The sequence below is a fragment of the Ascaphus truei genome, chromosome 19 (genome assembly GCF_040206685.1).
Source record: "Ascaphus truei isolate aAscTru1 chromosome 19, aAscTru1.hap1, whole genome shotgun sequence".
Classification (NCBI taxonomy): Eukaryota; Metazoa; Chordata; class Amphibia; order Anura; family Ascaphidae; genus Ascaphus; species Ascaphus truei.
The window spans coordinates 37,145,333-37,169,773 of record NC_134501.1 but is presented as its reverse complement, the minus strand read 5'-3'; the positions used below and the strand labels follow the sequence as shown (position 1 = coordinate 37,169,773).

The window sequence follows — 24,441 nt, the reverse complement described above, 5'->3', positions numbered from 1 at the left end:
GTGATGAAAAGTAGGCTTGTTTAGCTTGCGAGAGGGCAGAGTTGAAACAGGGCAGCATAAATTTGTAGTGATTGAAGTCTGCGAGCGTATGAGATTTCCTCCAGAGGCGTTCAGAGGAACGAGTGGAGGAACGCAGCATGCGTGTGTGGGAGTTTAGCCAGGGTCTGGGGTTAGAAGGGCGAGGACGGCAGAGAGAAAGTGGGGCATGAAGATCAAGAGAGGAAGATAAGGCAGAGTTGTAGTTCCTGACCAGGTTGTAAGGGTCTGAAGCAGAACTGAGAGAGGAGAGGGAGGAGAGTAAAGTGGAAACAAAATATAAGGCATACAAAAGGGTATATTTAACACAAAAACGGGATAACATAACACAAGAACGGGAAAAACATGGTTCACTGCACACTTACCAACTGAACTTGTTGTGGCTACAAATGTGTATTATTGTAAGATCTCGCTATCACGGCTCTCATTAACTTCTGTATCTGTTGGTTCTTATTTGTCCTTATTTGCTATGTCATTCTGTCTCTGTAATATATATCACTCTGCGCCCCGCCTGCGGAATATGTTAGAGCTTTATAAATAAATGATAATAATTATTCATTACTTCTAGTGCTATATATATATAGATATTATCCATGAAAGTACATGACAAAAATTGCAGGAATTGTAATGACAAAAGACATTATATATACAGCTCAACCCCGTTATAGCTCGATCCGCTATAACGCGGATCTGCTTATAACGCGGTTTGAGCGTGGACCCCGAATTTATTTTTTATTTTTTTGCACACACACTGCACACACTCACTGCACACTGCATACATTCACAGCACACTGCATACACTCACAGCACACTGCACACACTCACAGCACACTGCATACATTCACAGCACACTGCACACACTCACAGCACACTGCACATACTCATAGCACACTGCACTCTCACAGCACACTGCATACACTCACAGCACACTGCATACACTCACAGCACACTGCATACATTCACAGCACACTGCACACACTCACAGCACACTGCACATACTCATAGCACACTGCACTCTCACAGCACACTGCATACACTCACAGCACACTGCATACACTCACAGCACACTGCATACACTTACAGCACACTGCACACACAGCACACTGCACAGCACACTGCACACACACACACTCACAGCACACTGCACACACACACACACACACTGACACACACAGCACACTGCACAGCACACTGCATACACTCATAGCCCACACTGCATATATTCACAGCACACTGCACCCACTCACAGCACACTGCACACTCACAGCACACTGCACACACACAGCACACTGCACACACACACTGACACACTGAAACACACACAGTCTCACACAGTCAAATACACACACACACACACACAGACACACTGTCTATGGTAGGGAGCTTGCTCTCGCTAGACGGAAGCAGAACAGGAAGCAGAGACAGGGAGAAGAGCTGCCAGATGCCGGGTAAGTGCTGTGTACTGTTGCCGCTGCCCCACCAGGTCTGGGAACGCTGGGAGAGTTCTCAGCTTTCCCCCTCCGGCGAACTAGGTACCACCACAAAAAAAAAACATTTCGGTGGCCATTTTTTTCCGCTACCCCGTTTATAAAGTGGTGGTCGCGGGTGGCCCCCGAGGACCGTGCTATAACGGGGTTAAGCTGTATATACAGGCATACCCCGCATTAACGTACCCAATGGGACCGGAGCATGTATGTAAAGCGAAAATGTACTTAAAGTGAAGCACTACCTTTTTTCCACTTATCGATGCATGTTCTGTACTGCAATCGTCATATACGTGTATAACTGATGTAAATAACGCATTTGTAACAGGCTCTATAGTCTCCCCGCTTGCGCACAGCTTCAGTTCAGGTAGGGAGCCGGTATTGCTGTTCAGGACATGCTCGCAAGTGTACTTAAAGTGAGTGTCCTTAAACCGGGGTATGCCTGTATATGTCCACACACACCGCACACACCGCACACACCATAAAAGTATAGGATAGTTACAAAGAACCGAGGATTATAGTTTAACTATAGCCAAATACTTATATTCATTAGAGCAGCGGTGCGCAAACTGGAAGGCAAGTCCCCCAGAGGGGGCGGGAGTTTTGTCTGTGGGGGCGCGGGCCGTTGCAGAGGCCCCACACTCTTCCCCCAGGCATTTCATGCCGGGGTATCGCGCGAGGCCTCTGAAACAAGGAAACTTACCATGTTTCCGACGCGTCTCCATGGCAATTTGATGCCGTGGGATCATGTGACGTGACGTCGCCGGCGTCAAATGACGCCGCGGGTCATGTGACATGACATCACGCGACCCCGGAGCGTCGTTTGACGCATGTGGAAGGTAGGAGAAGGGGCGTGAGACCGGGGGAGGCCTGGCAAGGGGGCGCAGCTTTAAAAGTTTGCGCTCCCCTGCTTTAGCGGTATATTATATAATATACTTCTAATGAATATAAGTATTTGGCTATAGTTTTACTATAATCCTGGGTTCTTTCTAACTATCCTATACTTTTATGGTGTATGTTTATATGTGTGTGTGTGTGTGCGTGTTTTGAATATACGTATATATCATATAGTTATCACTCTCTCTCTCTTCCAGATCTGTTTCTGCCCTTCTCCCCCTGAAATCCCTTCAATCCCTCCCCCTCAAAGTCTGGATCAATTACAATATTCTCCTTCTCTCCTTCAAGGCTTTAAAATTCTACCCATCTTACATCGCGGCCCTATCCTCTGCTCCATTTATCTCTATAGCCCTCGGACATCTGAAACCTTTCTCACTTTTGGCTCCCTACCTGGGGGAACTCCTTCCAATCAACATACACCAATCCACAACCCTCCACATATTCAAGTCCCGCTTAAAATCTCACTTACTCGGAAGCACTTTGTTAATTTAGGCCTGAGTCTGCTCCTCGCACTCCTAATGCAGTTAATTACCCCCTCAGATATGTTCTCTACTGCACTTTATCCTATTGTATTCTTTAGGTCCCCTATTATTCCAATGAGATTGCAAGGTCAGTGGGCCAAGGATTCACTTATTCTTATTGTTTAACTTCCTTGTAAGCCACTTGTGTAACTTTGTATATATTTTTTAAGACGGTCCTGGTGATGTGACGTCAGTCACGAAACGCGTTGTGGTGTCTTGGAACTGCTCTCCCCTGGTAACTTGTGTTGTAACTATTTCTGAATAAAGTCCTTATACTTTTTACACTTCAACTGTGGAACGGATCCTTTCTGTTTATTTGTTCACTATAAGAATGTGGACAACATTAGCACAATTCTGGACCGTGGTTTAGTTCAAAGTTCTAGCAGCTGTATTCGTCCTGAACAAAAGTAAATTCCATGTAGATTATGAGACCTTGTAGTAGAACAGTTCTTCATACAGTAGGTGAAATTATAACGTAGCCAGCTTCCAAAACCTCATAAGTTTCTTCTTCAAGTGAGCATGATTTCCATTTACTCTGTTAAATTTTAGAATACTCTTTTCTCCTCCAACACTACTTATGGGATGATCACGATGATGATGATGATGACGATGATGACGACGACAAACAACTGAACATGGCATGGGGTCAGATAAAGATTTTCATACACAGTAATCGTGGGATGTCTAAGACTCATTTTACCAAACCATAATGGCCCAGACAGTAGATTGCAAAGGAAACGATAATATGAAATACAGCATAATTTTCATGCAAGCTTTGGTCTAATCAAAAGGCAAATTATGTATAAGAGAAGTACAATGTGTGTTTACGCTGTTTAGTATCAGAGTGGATGAAGGGTGGCCCGATCGGAATTATAAACACCTTTGGTTTGTAGGCATTTCATCATATGTAACCGTTTCAAACAAATAAACCCAAACTGTACCACACTGCAGAGAAAAGAGTATAATTGCAATAAAACCGGCAGACACTAACACAAACAGTTTTAGAATTCATGATTCAACCTCCATATTAATGACCAATTGGTTAACTGAGGAAGACGTTCAGCGGTGCCTTGAAAAAATTAAAGTAAATAAGGCACCTGGCCCCGATGGCATACATCCAAGAGTTCTCAAGGAGTTAAGCTCAGTAATAGCAAAACCATTATATTTAATATTCAAGGACTCCATTTCCACAGGCTCAGTACCACAAGATTGGCGTAAGCAGATGTGGTGCCTATATTTAAAAAGGGAGCTAGATCACAACCGGGAAATTACAGACCTGTAAGCCTGACTTCAATAGTGGGGAAACTACTTGAAGGTTTAATATGGGATAACATTCAGGAATACCTAATGGAAAACAAAATTATTAGTAATAGTCAGCATGGATTTATGAAGGATAGATCTTGCCAAACTAACCTTATTTGTTTCTTTGAGGAGGTAAGTAGGAATTTAGACCAGGGTAATGCAGTTGATGTGGTCTACTTAGATTTTGCAAAGGCTTTTGATACGGTTCCACACAAGAGGTTGGTGTACAAAATAAAGAAAGTTGGACTCAGTAATAATATATGCACCTGGATTGAAAACTGGTTAAAGGACAGACAACAGAGGGTTGTCATAAATGGAACTTTTTCAGGTTGGGCTAAAGTCGTGAGTGGAGTACCTCAGGGATCGGTACTGGGACCCCTGCTTTTTAACTTGTTTATTAATGACCTTGAGGTTGGGATCGAGAGCAAAGTCTCCATCTTTGCTGATGATACTAAATTGTGTAAGGTAATAGAATCAGAGCAGGATGTAATTTCTCTTCAGAAGGACTTGGAGAGACTGGAAACGTGGGCAGGTAAATGGCAGATGAGGTTTAATACAGATAAATGTAAGGTTATGCATTTGGGATACAAGAATAAAAAGGCGACTTACAAATTAAATGGAGATATATTGGGGAAATCCTTGATGGAGTAGGATTTAGGAGTGCTTGTAGACAGCAGGCTTAGCAATAGTGCCCAATGTCATGCAGTAGCTGCAAAGGCAAACAAGATCTTATCTTGCATCAAACGGGCAATGGATGGAAGGGAAGTAAATATAATTATACCACTTTGCAAACCATTAGTAAGACCACACCTTGAATATGGAGTACAATTTGGGCACCAATCCTAAGAAAAGACATTATGGAACTAGAGAGAGTGCAGAGAAGAGCCACAAAATTAATAAAGGGGGTGGACATTCTAACTTATGAGGAGAGGCTAGCTAAATTAGATTTATTTACATTAGAAAAGAGGCGTCTAAGAGGGGATATGATAAATAAATACAAATATATTCAGGGACAATACAAGGAGCTTTCAAAAGAACTATTCATCTCACGGGTAGTACAAAGGACTCGGGCCATCCCTTAAGGTTGGAGGAAAGGAAATTTCACCAGCAACAAAGGAAAGGGTTCTTTACCGTAAGGGCAGTTAAAATGTGGAATTCATTACCCATGGAGACTGTGATGGCAGATACAATAGATTTGTTCAAAAAAAGGTTGGACATCTTTTTAGATGGGAAAGGTATACAGGGATATACCTAATAAGTATACATGGGAAGAATGTTGATCCAGGGATTAATCCGATTGCCAATTCTTGGAGTCAGGAAGGAATTAATTTTTCCCCTTAATGGGGTTTTTTGTTTGCCTTCCTCTGGATCAATAAGTAAGTATAGATATAGGATAAAGTATCTGTTGTCTAAATTTAGCATAGGTTGAACTTGATGGACCTACGTCTTTTTTCAACCTCATCTGCTATGTAACTATGTAACTATGATGTGGAGCTGATGTAAAAGACAGAGTTTATGGGGCGTATCTTCTACACATACAGACACGCACGCACACATGCCACACACATACATACAGTATTTCTATATATTAATATATATGTAAATACAATTATATATATATATATATATATATGTGTAGCCCCCTTTCCCCCCGTGTCTAGGGTGACTACGTGTGGTGCGCTGTTACCTGAAAGCTAACTGGAGGCCTGATCCTCTGCTACAGGGAGCCTGGCTCCCCCTTGATTTCTAGAAGAGGGTCCTTCCATAGGTTCCTCGGTAAGTTCTATTATTGATTCCGAGTTCTCTTAAGATCCCCCTGGCTCACTGGCCAATGGTGTAGTCTCTATTTCGGGATCGTTATCCCCCACTTGCGGGATAGGCAGGAGATGGTTGCAGTGCCAGACCTTTACCCGGCCATCCGTGTCTCTTATGCGCTAGAATGGTCGGCCAGCTTGTTTTTGCCGGGGATCCCTAGATTGCGGAGGAGAATGGCGTCTCCAGGATGAATTTCCAGGTGGGGGACCTTATGGTCATAGCGCCGTTTTTTACAGGCATTCAGATGAGCTTATGCTTTCTCTGCTAGTTGGTAGGCTTGTTGTAGGCTTTCTTGGAGCTGCTGTACGTACTTGATGTGTGTCCTGTTGGGTACCCCATCGGTGGATACCCTCAGACGTATATCCACAGGCAGCCGTGCTTCTTGCCCGAACATTAGGAAGCAGAGAGTGAATCCTGTAGATTCATGTCGGGTGCAATTATAAGCGTGCAATAACCAGTCCACATGTTTGCTCCACTCATTCTTCAGAGAGCCCTTCAGGGTGTCGAGCATGTCGAGGAGGGTCCGGTTGAACCTCTTCGGCAGAGCATCTCCCTCCAGATGGTAAGGAGTCGTTCGGTGTCACGCCTGTATGCCCGCAGACCTGGCAAGATCCCAATACTGAGGTGGGAAGGGTATTATCACGCACCCACAGCAGTGAGGGCGTGCCCGGAGTGTGGTATGGCATTGCCGGGCCTGTTGAAAGATAGTTAGTGATACTTGCAACGCCTTGGGAGTACAGAGTAAGAATAGTGGTGTCCGTGCGCCAGAGTCCAGGGATCCAGAAGTCAGAGTAGTCAAGTTCATAAGCCAAAGTCCAGGTATACAGAGGTCAGCAAGGTAGAGTTCGTAAGCAGAGTTAAAGGGCAACAGAGAGCCCTTGAGAGTCCTAGTCCAGGACGAGCAGAGGTCAAACCAGGGAGATCCAGAGATAAGCAGGAGCAGGAACAAGCTGGAACACAGAGGAGAGCCAAGCATAGGACTGCACACATAGAGATAACAGAAGCTATGCAGAGCAATGATAGAAAGGACAGACAGGGGTTATAAAGGAGGGAACACCAATAGGAGAGAGAAGAGGAGCAGAAGGTGAAGTGGGAGACAGCAGGGATAGGTGAGGAGGAGAAGAGGAGGAGACAGGGGAACCAGTAAGGGAGATCGCTTGCAGGGTATGGGAGGAGGAGTCAGAAAGCTGGAAACCCCTACAAGAGGAGCGTGTGCGCGCGCCCTCTTTAATCTGAGAGTGCGCACGCACAGGCTACGTCACGAGGCCCGTGGAGCGCCGCGCCGCAGGGACACCCGCAGAGGAGGATGGAGGAATGGAGGGAACAGCCGTCAGAGCTAAGGGGATAGGAGCAGATACCGAGGGGGGCTGAGAGTGGGGAACGCCGCAGCAGGGGCTCGGGAACCGCGCGGGTGCGCGAGTCTTGCGGGGCACGCGCCGTGGTAACGGAAGAGTGTCAGAGGCAGCCGGAGAGGGACAGGTATGAGTAAAAGAAGGGAGGCTGGCAGGGGAAGGGACAGAGAGGGTAGGTGAGCGTCAGACATCAGGGACACATGAAGGGGAAGGAATCCCCTGAACCGTCACATTCGGGACTTGGTGATGTTTAGTAATTTCAGCAACTCCCGGATGAGCTTGCTTTCAAAGTCCCGCCCTTGATCCGAGTGTAGACGGTTGGGTAATCCGTAATGTACGAAGTACCGTTACCACAGGATCTTAGCCACCGTGATGGCCTTCTGGTCTTTGATGGGGAACGCTTGGGCGTAGCGAGTGTAGTGGTCCATGATCACAACTACATTCCCGATATCTCTGGCATCTGGCTCAATTCATAAGAAATCCATGCATACAAGGTCCAGGGGACCCGAGTTCTTCAGATGAGCCATTGGAGCGGCTCTGGTAGGGAATGTCTTTCATTGGATGCAACGTGAGCATCGGCAGCAATGGTGTTCCACCAACTCTCTCACCCTAGGCCAGAAGAACCGGTCTCGTATTAGGTCAAAGTTCTTGTCCACTCCAAGATGCTCATAGTCATCATGTAGCCATCGTAGGACCATATGTTGTAGGTTCCTGGGTAGAACCATCTGCCTTCTATCTGGGTGGTTATGGTATGGAACCACCCAATAGAGTTGACCCTTCTCGATCTCAAACTTATCCCATTCGCACATTATGACGGTGACCGTGTCGCTGGAAGCACACCACTAATGAGGGTTTGTTTTGCTGGATGGCCTGGTGGATAGCTCCTGCCACTGGATCCTGTATCTGGTACTGCACCAGATCTTTCAAGGCTATGATCTTGTCTGGGGTGATATGCATGCACTCTGGGTGGCAATAGGCAGCAGGGAGGGCCTTGGATTGGCATCCCAGCGAGTCAGCAACCCTTAACTCTGAGAATGTCACTTTGTCCTCCACTATGGCGGCAGTGGAGCACATGGCCTGCATCCCGGGCAAAGGGATTTCTTCCCAGAGACTGTCGTCCGGTGTGGCACTCAGACCCAGCCTTCTGGACAGAGCATTGGCTCCGATGTTCAGGGGCCCCAGTTTATACTTGAGGGTGAACTGATAGTTGGAAAGGACCACCAGCCACTGGTGACCCGTGGCTTCTAGTTTGGCGGACGTCAAGATGTACGTCAATGGGTTGCTGTCCATTCTTCCTTCAAATGTGACTCCATATAGGTAGTCATGGAGCTTGTCCACTATTGCCCATTTAAGAGTGAGGTATTGAAGCTTGTGGACAGGGTAAATTTGTTTGCTGTGGGTCAAGCTTCGGCTGACGTATGCTACTGGCCGGAGGCCAGCTGGGTACTTCTGATGCAAGACCGCACCCAGGCCGTTGAAGGTCCTTGTGCTCCTCCAGAGTCTTATCGAAGATGATGATATCGTCCTGGTAGGCTAAGCACTTCCGTGGGTTCATATCTCCGATGGTCTTTTCATCAAACGTTGGAATATGGCCGGAGCACCACAAATGCCTTGGGGCATGCGGGTGAATTGATATAAACCAAGGGGACATACAAATGCCATCATCTCTTGGTCTTCGACACTCATAGGTACCTGGTAGTACCCAGATCTCAGGTCCAGCACGCTGAACCACTGGCTTCCCAACAGTGCGTTGAGAATTTCTTCGATCCGCAGCAGAGTGTACTGCTCGGGTACGGTGCGGTTGTTCAGGGTCCGATAGTCTACACATAAGCGGACCAACCCATTTTTCTTCTGGACCACCACGATCAGGGATGCGTACGATTCGGGATTCCGTCACTATGCCCACCATTTCCATCTCTTGTAGGACGTCCCTCACATTTCGGAGACCAATGCGTCAGGAATGCTCCCAGAATGGCGTGGTGTCGTTCAGCCGAATCGTGTGCTAGGCGTTTCAGCTTCAGCCCACATCCATCTCGCTAGTGGAGAATACTTCCCGACGTTACTCCAATTTGGCACTTTGCCATTCCTTCCATTCGGCCGACAGTGTTGATTCCCCGAAGTCAAACGGCAGCCCGACAGGCTGATCTTGCACAGTGGCAGTGTTTACTTGAGCTATCGTCTCGACGGGAGTAACTGGGTATATTCGACCCAATCTTTGACCTTGGTCGAGGGGCATGATGTAAGGAGAGATATTTTGAATAAACACCTTCATTTTCCCTGGAAGTGAGGACTTCCATTCTCGTACCTCTGCCACAAGCTTGTAGCCTCGGTTGGTATCTTCCTCTGGCGTACTCTCTAGGGAGAAGTAATGGTCGGCCTCATCTAGGCCCGGATTGCAGCGTGCTACATACATGATCTTCACTCCCCCTGGTGGAATCTCGGTCAACCCCTTGGTGTGATTGAATAGGTTACCATATCCTTCCTGAGCTGAGACCGTGCAGCACTCTTCCTTCAGAACCAGATAGATCCGTAGAGAAGACAGGGTTTATTCGCTATTCGCTGGTCACCTGTAGGTAAGCTCGGATCACCATCCACAAAACATCAGCGTTGGTCCCCAAGATGATTGGAGAGATTGGATGTTCACGGGGCTCAGGGCATATCAGAGCCTCCACATCCATTGTGTGAGACTTGCCGGTGTTCAGCTGTGGTATATCTAGCCGCAGTTTTATCATGCCATCAATAGGGTAATCCTCATTGCTGAGTCCGCACAACTTCATCTTGTCCGCCGACTGCAAGGGCAGGTGCTTAAGATGTTGGTCGTAAAAGGGGTGGTATACAATAGTCACTTGGGACACGGTGTCCAGCAAAGCCGAAGCGTAGATACATTCTACCTGTATCCTTATTATAGCGGTTGGTCCCAAGCGACAGCGGGCGTCCTGTTGGGATGCTTCATCTGGGCTGGGTGCTGGGGCGCTCTCTGCTGACAGTGAGGGTATTTCTGTTGGTTGTACCCTTCAGGTCATGGACTCAGGGTGGGGTGTCAGGGGTTTTCTGGGCTTCGGACAATTTCGGGAGTATTGACCCTCCTGTCCACAGTTGTAGCAGACAACGTCACTTAGGTTCGCTTCGGCCCTGGAGATAGGAGATCCTCTCCTGGCCGTTTGAGGTGCGGAGGCAGGTGCATTGGGAGGAGGACCGTCCTCTGTACTTTCTGCCTCCTGGCCTTCGAGGCTGACACCCCTTTGGTCTCCTCTTTGTGTGGCTCTTTGGCTTTCTTGGGGGCGTGGAAGTGTAGTTGCACTTCCTGTTCCCTTATGTGGCTCATCCACTCCATAAAGCTGGGGGGGGTTAGCAGCTCGAGGGGCGCCTCGCTTCAGGAGGGTGACGGTTTGTAATGGCAGAGATCCTTTAAGGAGCTGTTTAAATCTATACTCATTCACCACTGCGGCCGGGATGAACTTTTTAGAGAGTAACCCCCATAAGGATAGCTGCAGGCGTTGGGTAAAATGCTGACAACTTTTCTCCTTCCTTTTGTCGGAGAGCCCAGAACTGAGCCAACATCTCATCTTTGTCATCCTTACTGGTATAGGCTTGAGTGAGGTCAATCAGCTCCTGGGCGGTAACATCTCCCTCGGTCTCACAGTGCATTTGCACAAGTTGAGCGCGGGAGGCCGTAGACACTCGACTATCCTCTGCCTCTTGGCGGCCTATGAGCAGGACCACTCTTTGAGCATATGTTCCTTCCATGCCTCGAATCCTTCCTCCCCCAAGGGTGGGGGTTATCCTGGAGAAGGCCTTGAGCTTTCTATAGTTCTGTGACTGAGAAGACATCGTTAAAGCCTCCACTAGTTGCGGTAGAGTCACTCCCAAGTCGGAGCTGCCAGTTGACAGACGACTGTAGTATGCTGGCCTTTGGCCAGGAGCCTGCATGGGACTGCTCTCATACCGGATGGGGGTATGTGGCGGTTGTGGAATGTCGGCTCTGCAGGATTCCTCTAGAATGGCACTTGGGGTGAATGTTACTCTGGGTAGGGGTACGTCTACTCTGGTTGGGGTAATTGAGACCGGAGCTGTAGTCATCCATTCCCCGGGGGTGTAGGGGAAGGTGGACACTTCGGCCTAATAGGGGACCTCTGGACGGGGCCTCTGGTACAACTTGAGGAGCATCTACAGGCATATTTCTTGACCCGCGGTCAGTAGTATGGTACTCCACTTAAATGTGGGGTCATAGTTTCGCCCTCTAATCCATGCGTTGGCTAGACCGGGGAGTCGTCTTATGTGATCCCAGGCCATTACCTGTGACATGTGAGTGGGAACATTTCCCACTGCGACCACGTGGTGGGGGGATTCTTGGACTTTCAAGGGCCAGGCGGGGACCTCTTGCTGAGAAAGCACAAACATGGTGTGGATCTTGGTTTTTCTAATTTAGCTGCTGGTTCGGGCCCCCCAGGTCTGGATCTCAGCAGCGCCTCCAAATGTAGCCCCCTTTCCCACATGTCTAGGGTGACTACGTGTGGTACGCTGTTACCTGTAGGCTCACAGTATACATGATCCTCCGCTGTAGGGAGCCTGGGCTGTACCTGGTTCGTCCGGTGACAGTGACTCCACCTATGAAAGATCCTAGCACTACTGGATACACTTTGCACAGGAACCAATACAATACAATACACGTATATATATATATATATATATATATATATATATATATATAAAACAGGTTTACTGAACGCAGCTAAGAACATATATATCAGTATAACATATATAAGGTAAGCCTCGCATGGCTGTAACCCCACAATGTCCCCTAATGACCTTGTCCACACCCTGGCGGGCTTCCCCCAAAGTACTGAGGTGCCCTGGGCACCCAACCACCCTGGCGGCCACAGGAGCAATCCCACCCAGGGCCTCCAACAGAGTGGGTCTGCAGGGGTTGGCGTCCCGGACCCGGTGAGTCGGGGGGGGGCCATGCCGGCCTGCGCTGCAGGTTGGGCCCGACCTCTGGCCAGGCCCGTCTGCCGGTCCTCTCGCGGTCGGGCCCGGGTTCTCCATTAGCAGCAGCCTGCATGAATCTATCCCTCTGTTCACGTCGGCAGCATCTCTGATGTCAGTGCGCTGGAAGCGCTCTGACGTCAGCGCTCTCTGCTTCCGCCGCGCGACGGCATGAGAGGGAGGCCTGTCGGAAGCTCGGCGTGGGACAGAGAGATAGAGGCATGCAGGCTGCTGCTGAGGGGAGAGTCAGGGTCCAGCGGGGCCTGGCCAGAGATCAAGCCCAACTTGCAGTGCCGGGCACCAAGCCCCCACTTCCACTGGACCGGCCAGATCATCCACAACGTAAGACTTTTTTTATATGTATTGTGGGGGTCTTTTTAATATGTATTGGGGGGGGCTTTTTAATATGCATTGGGGGTGGGCTTTTTTAAAATATGTATTGGGGAGGTGTTTTTAAAAAAAATATGTAATGGGGTGGGGGTCTTTTTAATATGTATGGGGAGTCTTTTTTCACATGTATTGGGGGTGGGGGTCTTTTTTATATGTATTGGGGGGGTGGGGGGGTGGGGGTCTTTTTAAATATGTATTGGTGAGATGGGGGTCATTTTAATATGTATTGGTGGAGTGCGGGTCTTTTTAATATGTATTGGGGTGTCTTCAAATTGCATTGGGGTGGGGGTTTATTTTTTTATATGGGGTGCGGCTGAATTTTTTTATATGCATTGTGGATGAGGGTGTATTTTTTAATATGGGGTGGGGGTGTATTTTTTAATATGGCGTGGGAGGTGTATTTTTTAATATGCATTGGGGGGTGGGGGTGTATTTTTTTATATGTATTGGGGGTGGAGTTTTTAAAAATATGTATTGGAGAGGTGATTTTAAAAAAAATATGTAATGGGGGTGGGGGTCTTTTTAATATGTATTGGGGAGGTGGGGGTCTTTTTAATATGTATTGGGGAGGTGGGGGTCTTTTTAAATATGTATTGGTGAGATGGGGGTCTTTTTAATATGTATTGGTGGAGTGGGGGTCTTTTTACTATGTATTGGGGTGTCTTCAAATTGCATTGGGGTGCGGGGTGTATTTTTTAATATGGCGTGGGAGGTGTATTTTTTAATATGCATTGGGGGGTGGGAGTGTATTTTTTTATAATGCATTGGGGGTGGGGTGTATTTTTACTATGTATTTAGGTGGGTGGAGTTTTTTGGTATGGATTTTGTGGGAGGATCGAGTGAGAGTGGGGTAATTGACGGAAGGTGGGGGCGAGTGAGAGGAGAGAAAGGGGGGAAGGGAGTGAGTGAGTGAGGAAAAGAGGGAGTAAGAGTGAGACAGAGGGGAGAAAAGTACATGGGAAGAGGGTGGGAAATAGAGGTGCTCGTGAGGTGTAAAATGGGGGGCTCGCAATACAGCTGAGGGGGGCTGGGACGTGCCTCTAGCCCTGGGCCCCGGGAAATCTGTTGGCGGCCCTGATCCCACCCCAAGTGTGCGGTAGTGATACCCACAGGAAGTGTGTGTTGAGTTGGTCCTCTTGTTGAGGTACCTGCCCAGGTGCTCCAGCACCCGGGTATGGCCGAATAACAAACGGGGATCTGCTGATCCAGCGACGTCATCGTCCGTGAAGGCGTCCGCCTTGGCGTGGGGTGGTATCAAGCTGGAGGGTCCCTCCTTAATAGTGTTTGCTTTGCAGTGGTAATCTGAACCCAGACCACAGGCCACAAGTACTGCATGTCGTCTTGCTGTGTCCTTGACACTCTGCAACTACAGATGGGCCTGTCCCTGTAGCAACCAAACTTATAATGACTCAGGGCCTACCTTAGGCTTCAGGGGGCAAACTAGGCCTAGTCCAGGGAAGCATAGCTCCCTGACACTACCTGCTGTGTCTGTCCCCTTTTCCGACTGACGTGGCTTTGCAAAGCGCGTCAAATGTATCTCTCTGGGTGCAGGGGAATCCGGGAGCCCTATTGGCTCTATCGCACCATGTGGTCTCAGCCCTTGTGCATTATGGGGCATGTAGTTCCCCGCGGAGCCTTATCCCTGAGATGGCCGCCACTAGCTATGGCTACTGCGCATGCACACGCATACGTGTAATGGCCGCCGTGCTATGGGGAAACAGTGCGCATGCGGGTCATAATCAATATGGCAGCGCCCTGCAAAGGGAGCCACCGCGGACCTCCGGTGACCCGGTCACCTCGCTACCTGCCGCAGCTTTCCTCCGCACACCACCGGCATTTGCCCCTTCCTCCGCTGCCAATCGCGGCTGCGCCAGGATGTAAGGGGACAGAAGGGGAACCAGGGGGGACCCAAGCTATATATATATATATCAGTGGAGAAGAACGGTTATATGGAGCAATAGGAGGACTTATAGGGAGCAGTTATATGGGAGTTATAGGGAGAGGTTATATCGAGTAATAGGAGGAGTTAAAGGGAGAGGTTATATGGAGTAATATAAGGAGTTATAGGGAGCGGTTATATGGAGTAATAGGAAGAGTTATAGGGAGCGGTTATATGGAGTAATAGGAGGAGTTATAAGGAAAGGTCACATGGAGTAATATGAGAAGTTATAGGGGGCGGTTATATGGAGTAATAGGAGGAGTTATAGGGAGCGATTATATGGAGTAATAGGAGGAGTTATATGGAGCGGTTATATGGAGCAATAGGAGGAGTTGTAGGGAGAGGTTATATGGGGTAATAGGAGGAGTTATAGGGAGCGGTAATATGGAGTAATAGGAGGAGTTATATGGAGTAATAGAGGAGTTATATGGAGCGGTTATATGGAGTAATAGGGGGAGTTATAGGGAGCAGTTATATGGAGTAATATGGAGAGTATAGGGAACGGTTATATTGAGTAATAGGAGGAAATATAGGGAGCGGTTATATGGAGTAATAGGAGGAGTTATAGGGAAGGGTTATATGGAGTAATAGGAGGAGTTATAGTGAGCGGTTATTAGCGTGTAACAGCCAGGAATAGTATATATGAAGCAGCACGAGTAGTTCATGTTAGAAATATGACACAAATACAATAATATATGTGTCTTTTTGTTCCTTTTTTAATGCATCAATCAAACAATCAATTACGATCTCACTCAGCTGTTTGTGTCAAATGAAAGATGTTACATTGTAAGGTTTTAGAAGCATATTATAAAGGGAACAATATAACTGAAAATGTGCAATATGGTGCTGAGAAATACACAAATACATCTAACAACAAAACACTTACAATGAAGAGGAACAGGAGGGATTCAAAAAAAGTAATTCTCTGGGAAAAAGGAGAAATAGAAACGGTTTCTAAAAAGTGAAAGCCTGGTATAAAAAGAAATACAAATGGTTTATAAAATGTGAGTCTTAGAAAAAAAGAGATACAATAATATAATAATAATATAATAATAATAATAATAATATATTCAAGGATTATGAAATATAAAAAAGAGATTAAATAATAATAATAATAATAATATTATAATAATAAAAATATTCTATAATATATAAAAGAATTATATAATATAATAAAGAGATCAAATAATAATAATAATACCAATGTGAATTGTATTACAGACTTAGATTAAAGCATTTGCCTTGGCAATTAGGGCAGCTTTGGAATTCAGAATGGGGGTCATATATGTAGTTTATTAATTTCTGAGACACTTTGATTAGGTTTAACAAACTAAAACCCTGTATCATGACAAGTCACTTTGCACGCCGTTACATTTGCATACATATGATATCTGTTCCACTAATTACATCTATTTTCATAGGTACAGAAAGATACACCCAGGCATTTTGTCACCTATTAAAGGATCAAGAAAGCGTATGCAGCTGTGTTTTGATCAGCAGAAAGGTTTTGTGGCATCTTAGAGCAGAAATCACCTTTTAGAATCTGACAAGGAAGCCAGCAAGTAATATTCAAGGTTTCTCTCTGCAGAAGAATAAAGGAGCTAACCCTTGCAGTGCTGGCAGTTAATGTCACAAACTGCAAATGCAGCCTTAAAAATATTCTATTACAAGACATTTGGCGTAATGAGACACAGTGAACAGATTCCGCAGCTGAAATTATTTAAAGAAACAAAATATGATTATTTATTTTTGAAATATAGATTTTTGTTCATTTGAAATGTTTTTAAATGATCCTGAAAACTGAACACAAATAAAATAAACAGGTCAGTAAAAATGGTACATGTCGGTTATCAGCGGGGTTTATTTTTGGGACGGGTGATAAGATAATGTAAATCGACATATATATGAAAAAGGAGACGTAGAAGATGAAATAAAATGATATTATATTAAGTAAAATGAATATATTGAGTATCTATCATTTTAAATAAAATTAAGCATATATTATGATTTGAGAGTGTTCCGCATTTTATATAAAATTAAGAATATATCATGATTTCAAAATAGTCCTCATGTTACATAAAATGTAGGAAATAATATGATTTAAAAATATTGCGCATGTTATCTCAAATGAAGAATGTATTGTTATTTTAAAGGACGAATAAAAAATATGATATTTTTCTGCAAAACACGATTTCGTGGGTAGTTTTAAGAATAAGAAAGAAATTCTTAGGGCTCAAAAAAAATACCTAGGTAGTTGTTGACGTGTGCTGGTATTAGCTGTAAAGTACCACAACTATGTAATCTATAAAGCAACTGTTTTTGAGTTAAGTATTTGAGCGTAAGGTTGCAAGAGGCAAGAATACAATAATGCATGGAATCATATGTTACCGAGCTTTTAACCCATTATCTGCCTACTGGGACTTCTGGCGAATAAAGGGTTACAAATTCTATTCATCAGTCTCAACAAACAGTGTCTTTTAACTTTTTTATTTTGGTTAAGGAACCTATAATTACATTGTGAAATTCTGTGTGAGATCAGATGCATTGTAAGGAACCCCAACCCTCTCTAATAGCGTGTCTGAGATTAGATACATTGTAAGGAACCCCAACCCTCTCTAATAGCGCGTCTGAGATCAGATGCATTGTAAGGATCTCCAACCCTCTCTAATAGTGTGTCTGAGATCAGATGCATTGTACGGAACCCCAACCCTCTCTAATAGTGTCTGAGATTGTAAGGAGCCCCAATTCTCTCTAATAGCGTGTCTGAGATCAGATGCATTGTAAGGAGCCCCAATTCTCTCTTATAGCATGTCTGAGATCAGATGATTTGTAAGGAACCCCAACCCTCTCTAATAGCGCCTCTGAGATCAGATGCATTGTAAGGAACCCCAACCCTCTCTAATAGTGTGTCTGAGATCAGATGCATTGTAGGGAACCCCGACCCTCTCTAATAGTGCATCGGAGTTCAGATGCATTGTAAGGAGCCCAACCCTCTCTAATAGCACATCTGAGTTCAGATGCATTGTAAGGAACCCCGACCCTCTCTAATAGCGAGTCTGAGATCAGATGCATTGTGTCAGGATCCGTGATCCACTTCCTTTGTGCGAAGTGTTCACTGCTACCCTTGCCTCCAGTCTTGACGTGTACTCCGGTTCTTAGTTCCTCTGTTTCAGACCTTGGCTATTCCTTTGGACTCCGCTCTTCTAAACTCCTGACCCCGGCTACCAACGACGATCCGCACCTCTTCAACCCCTACCTCGGCAATGTACCACGACGATCCGCACCTCTCCAATCCAGACCACGGCTAAGTACATCCTATGATCCGCACCTCTCGAACCCCAACCTCGGCAAGTATCTCTGACCATCCATACCTCGACCTGGCTGCCTCGACCTATCTACACTCCAGACGCGCCCACACGGCTGTGGGTTGGTGTATATATACAATCCCCACCTCGGCCTCGCAGTCAAGCCTTGTTTGAGGTGAGCACTCCGTTACAGTATGCTCAGCCCAACAAACATGGTTTTGTTGAGGTGGGGCGAGTCTTGAGCAAAAATGTCTTGAGAAAAATATTTAGAACAGAACGACCGTCACATGGACCCATTGCAACAGAACCTCCTGTCTCTTACTGACCGGATGCAAGCCCCTCTTCCTAGTCCTGCCCCTTCGGTGCCTTATGCTGCAACTCTACCTTCTATATCCATGACCTCGACTTCTGAACCTCGACTTCCCACACCCAACCGTTATAGTGGTGACACCCATGGGTGCCGGGGCTTTTTGAATCAATGCTTCATACAATTTGAACTAATGCCTTCTCGATTATTTTCCCAAAGATCCAAGGTGGCGTACATTATCTAGCTACTCACCGATGATGCCCTGACTTTCTCCCATCTGGGATCAAAGATCTGACCTTATTCAGGATTTTGGACAATTTACCCGGGAATTCCGCTGAGTCTTTGATACGCCTGGTCACAAGGTAACTGTTGCTTCTTCTCTTTTCCACATTTCCCAGGGTAATCACTCCGTAGCTAGATATGCTCTGGAGTTCCGCACTATTGCCACCGAGACCTGATGGAATAACGAGGCGTTATCAGAAACCTTCTGGCAAGGTCTCTCTGAGATTTTAAAAGACGAGCTCGCTGCACATGAACTCCCTACCGATCTCAAAGAACTCATCACCATATGTATCTGCATTGATCAACGACTGCAGGAGAGTAGGTCCCAGAGAATCCGTCACCGGCAGCTCACTTTGAGATTCCCTTCTCTCCATGCTTGTACAGCTGATCCTCTTCCGCCAGATATTCCTGAGTCCATGCAACCTGGGGGCAACAAGTTGTCGTCCAGTGAGAAACAGCGCTGACGCAACGCCGGTCTCTGCCTGTACTGTGGCAATCCCGGACATCAGGTACTCTATTGCCCCCACAAGTTGGGAAATGCCAATTCCCATTGAGATCCAGGGGAATCACATTGGGAACACTTTCTACCTCCCCTACCAAAGAGAGACCATTGCCAACCAGGATCCTTGTACCTGTTACGCTGACCGGCGAGAATTTCCACACCACCGCTTTAGCTTTTGTAGATTCCGGGTCGGGAGGCAATTTTATTGACCAGGGCTTTTCTGAGAGGATTTTGTATCAACTATGTGAAACCAAAGTATCACATGAAAGAATTCCTCTTAATATGCACTCTACCTATGTTATGATAAATAATGCTGAAACTAGAACATATCACAACACCAAGGGAGTACTATAGGTAGCGAGAGACCTCATTAATATAAAATAAAATAATAACATTTTATTAACATCTAATTCAGTATCAAATGTGACTTACAAGTGATTGTGTATAATATAAATGTGAATAAAATCCCCTCAGTGAAACCAGGACTAAATGTAGTATTGAGTAATAGAATATGATACTGTAGGTGTAAATGATGATGGCTATCACCTTGAGAAAGGTCCCACTGAGGGACCGAAACGTCGTTTTTTGGGTCTTCTATCAAATATAGAAAATTTATGATTTACTTACCTGCATGCTGTCCCTTGATGTCGTGTTGCAACCGGTATCGTATGGTCTGTATATATATATATATATAAACATTCCTTTTTTACCAACATCTTCCACCATTGGTTCCACTCCTAAGTCCTCCTCCTGGTTCTGGCTTCAGGCTGGTTAGAGAGATCAGGTTGCCCCAGCCAATGCGCTCCGTGCTCTTTTCTTCGCAGTCCACAATGCCCTTTGGGCCACAATCCTCCTTGACTTGGTTATGAAAAATGCTTGCAACTGTAGAATGACCACATATACACTTGGTCAGTGTCTTTCTTTTGGCTGTGAGCGCAAAGGAGAAGTTTGGTGCACGCAGGTTACGGGAAACATTGGTGCCACACATCTAGATTTAAATCCTTAAGTGTCACTGCCACTGGTCAGGCACCAAGAGTACTACCGGCAATGACATGTTTAAGGGGTCAGTCCCTCTTACACCTAGAGTACTACTGGCAGTGACATGTTTAAGGGGTCAGTCCCTCTTACACCAAGATTACTAATGCCAGTAACATGTTCAAAGGGTCAGTCCCTCTAACACCAAGATTACTAATGGCAATGACATGTTTAAGTGGTCAGTCCCTCCGATGGGTAAAGTGTACTAATGGCAATGACATGTTTAAGTGGTCAGTCCCTCTTAAGGGCAAAGTGTACTAATGGCAGTGACATGGTTAAGGGGTCAGTCCCTCCTAGGGGCAACGTGTACTAATGGCAGTGACATGGTTAAGGGGTCAGTCCCTCCTAGGAGCAGGGTGTACTAATGTCAGTGACATGTTTAAGGGATCAGTCTAGGGTGACCAGATTTTGAAAATGAAAAACCAGGACACATAAAAAAAAATATTAATACAACAAATGACATTATTAATAAATGAATATTATAATTATATTTATCTAATAGTGTCACCATTGATGCTGTATTATTCATTCTACCTCTTCCCATTCTCTCTACATTCTCCCCCGTTCCCTCTATCCCTCAACTCCCCCATTTTCTCTCACCCTCCCCCCCCATTTTCTCTCACCCCCACCAGTCTCTCTCCCTTCCTCCCCCCATTCTCTCTCCCTTCCGTCTCCATTCTTTCCCCTCCCTCCCCTCATTCTCTCCCCATCCCCCATTCACTCTCTCTTCTTCCACTCTTCCATTTTCTCTCTCTCTCAATCCCCTCCTCTATTCACTCTCCCTGTCCATTCTTTCACCACCATCCTCCATTCTCGCTACCCCCCATTCTCTCTCTGACCTGCACAGACACACAGCCACTGACCTGTGCAGACACTCACACAGCCACTGATCTGCACAGACACTGACACTGACCCTGCACAGACCCCGACCCGGCACAGACCCCGACCCTGCACAGACCCCGACCCTGCACAGACCCCGATCCTGCACAGACCCCGACCCTGCACAGACCCTGACCCTGAACAGCCACTGACCCTGCACAGCCACTGACCTTGCACAGCCACTGACCCTGCACAGCCACTGTCACCGACCCTGACCCTGCACCGACCCTGACCCTGCACAGACCTGACCCTGCACAGACCCTGACCCTGCACAGACCCTGACCAGACCCTGACCCTGAACAGACCCCGACCCTGCACAGACCCTGACCCTGCACAGACCCTGACCCTGAACAGACCCTGACCCTGAACAGACCCTGACCCTGCACAGACCGTGACCCTGCACAGACCCTGCATAGACCCCGACCGTGCACAGCCACTGACCCTGCACAGCCACTGTCACTGACCCTGACCCTGAACCGACCCTGACCCTGCACAGACCTGACCCTGCACAGACCCTGTCCCTGCACAGACCATGACCCTGCACAGACCCTGACCCTGCACAGACCCTGACCCTGCACAGACCCTGACCCTGCACAGACCCTGACCCTGCACAGACCCTGCATAGACCCCGACCGTGCACAGCCACTGACCCTGCACAGCCACTGACCCTGCACAGCCACTGTCACCGACCCTGACCCTGCACTAATCCTGACCCTGCACAGACCTGACCCTGCACAGACCCTGACCCTGCACAGACACTGACCCTGACCAGACACTGACCCTGCACAGAAACTGACCCTGCACATAAACTGACCCTGTGCAGACACACACTGGCCCTGTGCAGACACACTGACCCTGACACACTGACCCTGCCCAGACATACACTGATCCTGCCCAGACACACTGACCCTGCACAGACACACACTGACCCTGACACACTGACCCTGCACAGACACTGACACTGACCCTGCACAGGCACTGACACTGACCCTGCACTGAGACACTGACCCTGCACTGAGACACTGACACTAACCCTGACACACTGACACTGCACAGACATACACTGACCCTGACACATTGACCCTGTCCAGACATACACTGACCCTGACACACTGACCCTGCCCAGACATACACTGACCCTGACACACTGACCCTGCACAGACACACTGACTCTGACATACTGACCCTGCCCAGACACACTGACCCTGCCCAGACATACACTGACCCTGACACACTGACCCTGCACAGACATACACTGACCCTGACACACTGACCCTGCCCAGACATACACTGACCCTGACACACTGACCCTGCACAGACACACTGACTCTGACACACTGACCCTGCCCAACCACACTGACCCTGCCCAGACATACACTGACCCTGACACACTGACCCTGCACAGACACTTACACTGACCCTGCACTGAGAAACTGACACACAGACACCCACTGACACACTGACACACTGACACACTGACACTCTGACACTCTGACCCTGCACAGACACACACTCACCCTGCACTGAGACACTGACCCTGCACTGAGACATTGACCCTGCACTGAGACACTGACACCAGCTCTGAAGAGCAGCTGCAGGGGATGGGGGGGTTGTGTGTCCTACCTTTCACTGTGGAGCTTGGTTGGGGGTGGGAGCCATCTTGGTTGGGGGGGAAGCCACCTCACTTCCGGTTCTCACTGCTGAGGCTCCGCTGTCACTAACCCCACCCTCTGCAGCTGCAATCAGACCAGCCTCTGCTCTCCTCCTTGCATTCTTGCTCTCTGCTGCCCCAACTTTCTCTGGTCAAAGCCGGGACAACCACAAAAAAACATGGTTAAGGGATCAGTCCCTTCTAAGGCCAAAGTGTACTAATGGCAGTGACATGGTTAAGGGGTCAGTCCCTCCTAGGGCCAACATGTACTAATGGCAGTGACATGGTTAAGGGGTCAGTCCCTCCTAGGGGCAAAGTGTACTAATGGCAGTGACATGGTTAAGGGGTCAGTCCCTCCTAGGGCCAAAGTGTACTAATGGCAGTGACATGGTTAAGGGGTCAGTCCCGCCTAGGGGCAAAGTGTACTAATGGCAGTGACATGGTTAAAGGGTCAGTCCCTCCTAGGGGCAAAGTGTACTAATGGCAGTGTCATGGTTAAGGGGTCAGTCCCTCCTAGGGCCAAAGTGTACTAATGGCAGTGACATGGTTAAGGGGTCAGTCTCTTCTAGGGTCAAAGTGTACTAATGGCAGTGACATGGTTAAGGGGTCAGTCCATCCTAGAGTCAAAGTGTACTAATGGCAGTGACATGGTTAAGGGGTCAGTCCCTCCTATGGGCAAAGTGTACTAATGGCAGTGACATGGTTAAGGGGTCAGTCCCTCCTAGGAGCAGTGTAATAATGGCAGTGACATGGTTAAGGGGTCAGTCTCTCCTAGGGGCAAAGTGTACTAATGGCTGTGACATGGTTAAGGGGTCAGTCCCTTCTAGGGCCAAAGTGTACTAATAGCAGTGATATGGTTTAGGGGTCAGTCCCTTCTAGGGTCAAAGTGTACTAATGGCAGTGACGTTTGTAGCCCTCTTTCCCTCTAGTGTGAAGGGTCTACTGGTGCTGGCTTTACGTGTCAGCTCACAGGGATTTGAGCCTCCACTACTGGGAGCCTGGGGTAACAAAGATACTGAGTGGCAGCGCCTCCACCTGCACGGGATCCCAGTTGGATGAGATAACCCCAAGCACGATCTATTAATAACCATCCACAGATTATAATAACAACCTTTAGTGTGAGCAATAACCATAAACATACATGCAATAGCAATACTAGAGGTTACAGCTATTACTTCGCTGCGCAGGACGTTGTCCCACCACCGTGTACCCCCACACCGAGTCCACAGTACCCGAGGTATCCTTTGGTCACTTCACTCAATAAGTGTCCCCAAAATATGCCCACCCTTCTAGGCATGATCAGCCCCTTATTATACCGGTGTTGGTGCACGTTTGGTGAACGGCATCTGCCGGGTGTGTCCACACCCGGGCGCGCTAACGAGTAGAAGTAGAGGATCCAACGATATCCTCCGCTGGATGGGATGCCTCCCGCTGGATTAACCGCTGCGATGATGGTCGCTCCTTCTATTTCAGCCTGGTCCCAGACTGCGGTAATAATGCTTCTATGACACAGCTGTGGCCCTAAGCTGGCAAACCACTAAAGGGACAGGATCCCTAACTGAAGGGCCTTCCCTACAGCAGCCAAAAGCTTAGAGTGAGTTGGGGCCTAACTGGGGCCTAACTGTGGCCTAAGGGATTGCTGGCCTAGTGCAGAGGGTCACAGACCCCTGCACATGTACAACCTCCCCTAGCTGCGTCCCTGCTCCAACTGCCAGAAAGCCCTCAGAGCACCAACTGTAACAACTGCCTCAGCAGGGA

The 24,441-nt window shown here is 47.4% G+C and overlaps 1 long non-coding RNA gene across 1 annotated transcript; it reads right to left on the bottom strand.

Annotated features, from left to right (window-relative positions):
- Nucleotides 1-325: 325 nt before the first annotated feature.
- LOC142470265 (uncharacterized) lies at nt 326-24,377 on the bottom strand. The gene is made up of 4 exons (XR_012789260.1): nt 24,000-24,377; nt 22,656-22,831; nt 19,746-20,000; nt 326-547 (listed from the first exon to the last, which is right to left on the bottom strand). It is a non-coding gene; the product is annotated as an uncharacterized LOC142470265 (long non-coding RNA).
- Nucleotides 24,378-24,441: the final 64 nt, after the last annotated feature.